A 7,189-nucleotide genomic window follows, 5' to 3' on the forward strand; every position below is an offset into this window, starting at 1 on the left:
CTATGGCACTCCGGTGGGTCTTCATTGTTGGGAGACAGGTCCCTCCGGATGGGAAGGGAGAAGAACAGTGCTGATGAACAAACTCGGCCGAGGCCGAAACCGGATGAGGAGTACCCGGCTACGGAGAGCCGGATGGTGCAAACCCGGTGAGAACCGGATGAGGAGTGCCCGGCTACGGAGAGCCGGATGGTGCAGACCCGGTGAGAAGTGCTCACCGGATGAAGAGACATATTCGTAAATATGTTTCTGAGAGTCCATCATGGCTATATTTGTAAATAGCAGAAAAGTCATATTAGTATAAATATGACTTAGGGCAAACTTTTAGTGGTTGTTGTCATTCTTGTTGGTGCAAGGAGAGAGAGAGCGTGTAACTGTGTACAGAGAGAGAGAGAGAGAGAAAGAGGTCGTTGCCTCTGTTGTAACCGCCGCCTGTGGCGAGGATCGTGAGCACGAGGTCGTTGCCTCCGTGAACTCACTGTTGTACATTCTAACATAGCGATAGTTTGCAGCCTGTGGGCTGCCGTGGTTTTTCCCTTAGTTTGGGTTTTCCACGTAAACATCCTGCGTACTCTTCTCTTCTTCGTGTCGTGCTTTATTTCCCGTTTTCTGTGTATGATTCTAAGCTCGGTTGTGGCCAAGCGTTGTGTATACGGAGCGTGCAGTTCCCGTCATTCATCAATGACACCCATTGGTCGAACTTGTACAAACTTTTTCCCTTCAGTCTCTTGTAGCCATATGCCTCCAATAGAGCCTCCTTGAAAGTCACCCACGAATCATGAGCTTCTTGAAGCTCTTTTACCTCTTTGTAGTTTAGTTCAGCCACCACTTGACAAAAGTACTCCAACCTCATAGCTTCTTTTACACCTCTCGAATCCATCTCGGCATTGTAGGTGTCTAGAAAATTTTGAACTATGCCCCCATTGAAATAGCCAACTCACTCGACCACGCTTTCGACGGCTTCTTGGGCCGCATCTCATCTTTTACCTTCTCTCGAAAATTCCATCATCATCTTTGACATTGCCTTTATGAGATATTCCTTATCCATCTTCATCCTCCATTGCCGCTCTTTCACGTCGGGTTCACCAAGTAAGATGTCGAGGAAATCCTCGCGTGTTCGTGAAATAAAGTGGGACCACCGGGGTTCTGGACCGGAAGGAATCGATGTTTTTAGTAGCGTAAGCGAGAAAGTATTGAAGATAAATAGATGGATGAAGAGAGAGAGAGATTGAGATAGAGATTGAACCCTTGTCTTTAGTTTTACGAGACAAAATACATCACCATTAGGATAACTCAGATTTTGATTAAAGGTTTCTTTTTTACTTACATCACTTGCCTCCCTTACACAAGCCCAACTATAAGCTTTTATAGGTCTCTCCATGCAAAAACCATGGGCTAACACCACAGGCTAAAACCATGGTTTTGTGCCCACGGTTTCTATATGTTTGCTTCCTACAAAATACTGAATATGAAAAGAAAATATACAAATTCTAAAGCACTCAGTAGTGGCTTTAGTGGTAGGTTAATTTGTTTCCTATCTTGGATATGCAAGGTTCGAGCCTTGCTTCCACCCTTATGTATGCACTTAAATGTTACTAGGCTTTAGTCTTATTTTTATATTTACAATTGAGCATGTGCACATGTTTAAGTTTACATCTAGCTTTTCTTTTACGATTCTCATTTTAGTCCTATTTACAACATGCTAGCATATGTGTGTGGCCTTCACCCCTTTCACACATGCACATTGCACCTTCTTGATTTCATTCATTGCACACAATTTTCACACCGTTGCCTAAAATCTTTACGACAAAGGACTAAAGCAAGCCCCACATGCCTGGAATGCGAAGATCACACAGCGACTACGTCAGACAGGGTTTGCCATGTCGAAGTCGGACTCTTCACTTTTCATTCAGCGAGGTTGGAACGGTCCGGTAAGCATTTTGCTTTATGTTGATGATTTAGTCATCGCCGACGCCGACCTGGATGAAATCGATCGTGTCAAGTCCAAACTCGCGACATAATTCGAAATGAAGGATCTCAAGGACCTTCATTACTTCCTCCGGATCGAAATGATCCACACCCTGGAAAGCATACTGATCAATCAACGCCACTATGTGTTGAGTATGCTATTCAAATTCGGTATGACGATATGCAAGTCCATCTCAACTCCTCTGGATAGGAATGTGAAACTTCGCCCCGACTCCGGAACGACATGCGGCCCGAAAAGGTTCTGACAGATAGTCAAAAGCCTTATATACCTGACCATCATCCAGGCGGATCTCAGCTATCCGGGCGGCTTGATCAGTCAATTCATGGCGCATTCGATTGTGGAGCAGTAAGGACAAGGGGTTGTTGTATTGGGCTGGTATAGTTGGACAACTTGTTGGCTATATAGATGCCGATTGGGCCGAAAACGCCAATGATCGAACGTTTTCACTTGGAAGTGCCGCGTCGCCTAGAGCAGCAAGAAGCAACCGACAGTTGCACTATTGAGCACTGGGGCCGAGTATTGAGCAGTGGCTGTCGCAACGTGCGAAGCCATTTGGCTCAAATGGTTATTGATGGATTTGTAGGTGGAGGTGTCTCATCCGACGACGATCTACTGTGACAACCTCAGCAACATCCAAATGGCGAAGAACCCCGTATTTCACGCTCGGACCAAGCACATTGAGGTGCAGTACCATTTTGTCTGTGAGCATATCCTCTCCGGTGAAGTCAAACTAGTGTATGTTTTGATGGATCGGCATACTGCCGGCATCTTCACCAAACCTCTTGGTCTGGACAAGTTGCGACAATTTTCCGATCAACTTTGTCTCCAACACCTCGATATGCCGAACTTGAGGGGGAGAGGTGAAGCCGAAAAGGAAGAGAGAGATGATGATGTCTGGAAAACCGAATCGGATACCGAATTCAATTTCGGTCTGACTGAAGAAGTTAGAGTGTTCGGATCGGCTGAAGAGGTCGAGGATGGATAGACATGTGCAGATAGAACGGACAAGTGGAGACTTGTCATACGCAGGGGGAGCGACCACAAAGGTAAGCCAGAGCAAAAGCCAGCTGAAAGTAGGGGAGGTGAAGTCAACAGGGGCAAGAAGACCACGACACAAACATGGTCTGATGTCGTGAAGGGTCAGAAGATCGGGGACGAGTTGGAGACAACCAACCTGGACAAAAGCGGGAACGAATCAGAGACATCCGATTCAGTCAAGAGTTGAAGTGAATTGGATGCAACCGATTCAATCGAAATATTCGATTCGGAGGAGCCGAATTGATTTTCCAAGCGGTGCAGAGGGCAACAGAAGTCGACTCCGACACGGAAGAGCCGGCGGGTCGAGAAGCGGTAGAACCGTGACAGTAAGGGAGTTGACAAGCGCCAAGGGAGGAGACAAACCAACCGAGAAGGTCGAGGTGCGTAGAATCGGACGGGTCGTCGGAAGAGGAACTGGACCGGACGAGGAGTGTGAGCCATGTGGGAAGACGCTGTCGGGGTAGTTGTGGTTCGTGTGGCGAAGTTGTAGGGACGAAGGTTAAGGGGAGTTGAAGGAACTTAAATTTTAATAAGGCTTGTATGGTGATGTTAGAAAGGTTAAGAATAGCAAGAAGAAGAGTTACGAGTAATGTGTGTGAGAGAGAGAGAGACGAGAATAGATAGAAGATAGAGACAATATATGATTCAAGAAGCAAGATAGAGACAATGTATGATTTAAGAAGGAAGATTGAGACAAAGTATGATTCAAGAAGCAAGAGTATTTGATATAAACATGATGTATATTAAAAAGACAATATTTTACTAACTTTACAATCCTCGATCGCAAACTGAACACATTCTCTACCGACCCTTGATTTGAACCCATGACCTCAACTTTGAAACGCAAGCTTCTTCACCCAATGAGCTAGTCTTCTCTACTTAATTATATTATTTTATCACTCTCTCTTGATGATTCCCCTCTTGTTTCCTTGCCCCTCATTATATAAGTGTTGGCATGCATATGGTAATGTATGGGAGCATGGCATGCATGCAATGCATGAGTTACATGTAATGCATGATCGCCATTTGGCGCACATGCATTGCATGTGATGCATGATGGCTATGTATGAAAATAAATATGGGATAACTATAATGATGAAAATGTATTCTAAAATAACTAACCTATCTTAGTGGTGTATGCTTTGTGTTTGGTATACAAGGTTGAGAGTTCAAGTCTCTTTATTTTACTCAATACAATATATAGCTTCATTCTTATATCATGAAGCACATTTTTTTACAAACTTTTACAAATAAATAGCCTAGCCTAGTGGTATGTACATTGTACTTCGTATATAAGGATGTGGGTTCAAGTCTCTCAAACATTATTAAATACAATATTTAAGCTCATTTTTATATCGTGAAGCACATTCTTCACGACAACGCAAGGAGGAGCCGAAGGGAAGGACCGGTGGACACACATTGCGATCCGACCTCAAGTTGAGCTTGAGGGGGAGTGTTGAGCGGGCAAGATCAAACGGATCCGGAGCAGAGAACCAGATCGGTGTTTGGAACCTAGAGCCGGACCGGAGAACCGGATCGTACTCCGGAATGGTGTGAAATGGTAGGTTGTTGGCATCCTACGCTCTGAGCCTAGTACATAGGCATATTCCTTGGAGTTAGTGTAGAGGCTCATTTGTGAGCATTCAAGTACTTATGGTACTTGTATTAGTCCGTGTAAGGACTTGTATAAAAGTGCTCTCTGAGCACATTCTATGTAGAGAGCGTTGTTATTTTGAAATTAAGTTTTTGTTCTGCTCTCTCTCTGTCTCTCCCGTGTATTCAAGCTTTCCATTAAACCTCTGTTCTGTGATCTACTGTTATCTGGACTAGCCGGTTTTGACTTAGCTTACACACAATATCTTTTACAATATTATTTTTGAAATTTAGTTTTCAGTCTTCTGCTCTCTCTGTCTCTCTTGCGTACCCTCTCTCCATTGTGTTGTTTTTTTGTTGCTGTCCGGCTGAGCCGGTTCTGTTTTGTTTTAGCTTTTGCACTTTAATCTTTACATGGTATCAAAGTGCAAGGGTTGAGAATCCTCTATTGCTGACAAGCGTTCAATAGGAACAAACCCTATCACCCGGTTAAGAACAAATAACAAGAAGAAAATGGACAGAAGCATAGCAAGCTCACTTCCAACGGAGAAGCTCGATCGGAGCAACTACACATCTGGGTCCTACAAGATGCACCAGTACCTGCTTGGGCACGATTACTGGAGCTATGTGGAAGGAGTAAATGAAGTAGCACCAAATTCGACACACAAGGAATTTCTGGTTTGGGAACAAGGAGCAAGTAGAGTCTTGTACTACCTTGCATCATGTGTGCATGACTAGATGTTGGGTTAGATTCGAGAAGCAAAGAAGCAGAAGGAGGCCACGGAAAATCTGAAAAAGATTTTCGCCGCAAGTACCACGGCCTAGAAGTGGCAGCTCCAGCATGAGCTCAACATTATCCGATAGAAGGATATGATAGTCACTGACTACACCACCAAAATAAAGGAGATCTGTGATGCCCTCAGATCCATCAACGTGATAGTGGATGAAGATGAGATGGTACAGATCTGCCTCGATGGTCTAGCTCAGAGGTATGAGACAATCCGGATGGCTATCTGTACAAGGGAGAAGCCATCGTCGTTCTTCGACCAGCAATCAATGCTCATCGTTGAAGAAAATCATGTGGGTGCGTCAAGGAGCAGCAATCCGACAACCATATGTTGTATAAGGAGGAAAATCGGCCCCGTGGTCATGGTAGATGAGGTGGATTGGCACACATTGGTGGTGGTTGACAAGACCAAAATCAAAGGCGTAATCGACATGCCGAGAGCAGTTCCGGATCCTCCACGAGCAGGGGGAGTCAAAGCAATGCCGGAAATCGGCAAGGGAAAGCCGAGATAGAATGTTGGTACCGTGGCCGAAAGGGTCACGGAGAAAGCGAATGCTGGAAAAAGAAGGCCGATTTGGACAAATCCGGATCCGGCAGAGCCAAACAAGGGAATCGGCAGCGCTCGTACTATGCCGGAGTGTCGGAAGGACCCAAAACCATAAAGGGCCCAATCTTTGTGATGAAGCACAAGGAAAACTCGATGAAGAAGAGCACCGCAAAACCGAAGAAGGTGTGGTATGTCAACTCCGGAGCGTCGAATCATATGAAGAGCCACGAAGAGTGGTTCTCATACTTGCAGAAACCCGAACAACCGGGAGTCATTGAAACTGGTGATGACACCGTGCATCCGATCAAACATGTCGGCGAAGACCCCCAGAGTCATGTCGAACAGAAGGGGAGACTGATGAACTTCTTGCATGTCCCAATGCTCACCAAGAACTTGGTGTTGGTCGGATAGATCGTTGACCAAGGGATGCATGTTCGGTTCACATTATTACGCAAGGGCGTCGAGAAGGGAGGATGTTCGTCCTTGTCACAAACGACGTCGACACCGCATTGTTCACTAAAGGGCAAAAGGACGATTCAAATATCGACTTGTGGCACAAGCGGATCGACCACATCAACTATTAAAGACTTCAAGTATTGCAAACAAAACAAGTTGTGTTCGGTTTGCTGAAGTTCACTGGTTGGAAAGCCCATATTTGTGAAGCTTGCCAGTTAGGGAATTAACACCGACTTCCATTCCCCAACGAGCGTAATCAGAGCCGCAACAAGCTCGACTTAATTCATTAGGACATATGGGGACTGGCACAGAATGTGAGCCTAGGCGGAAGTCGATATTTCATCTCCTTCATCGACGACTACATACAACTGACGGGAACTGGTCGTTCCTTATGCGCAACGCTCGGCCACAACCGAGCTTAGAATGATACACAGAAAACGGGAAATAGAACACGACACAAAGAAGAGGAAGATACACAGGAGGTTTACGTGGAAAACCCCAAACTAGGGGAAAAAACCACGGCAGCCCACAGGCTGCAAACTGTCACTATGTAAGAATGTACAAAACAGTGAGTTCACGGAGGCAACGACCTCGGACTCACGATCTTCGCCACAGGCGACCTCTTTCTCTCTCTCTCTCTCTCTGTACAACGTTACGTACTCTCTCTTCTTCTTGCACCAACAAGAAAGTAACAACACATACCTAAAAGTTTGCCCTAAGTCATATTTATACTAATATGACTTTTCGGCTATTTACAAATATAGCCACAATGGACTCTTAG

This window comes from Azolla caroliniana, unplaced genomic scaffold, assembly GCF_043228905.1.
Source record: "Azolla caroliniana isolate FFs.n. ecotype wild unplaced genomic scaffold, voAzoCaro1.0.p SCAF_5, whole genome shotgun sequence".
Lineage (NCBI taxonomy): Eukaryota > Viridiplantae > Streptophyta > Polypodiopsida > Salviniales > Salviniaceae > Azolla > Azolla caroliniana.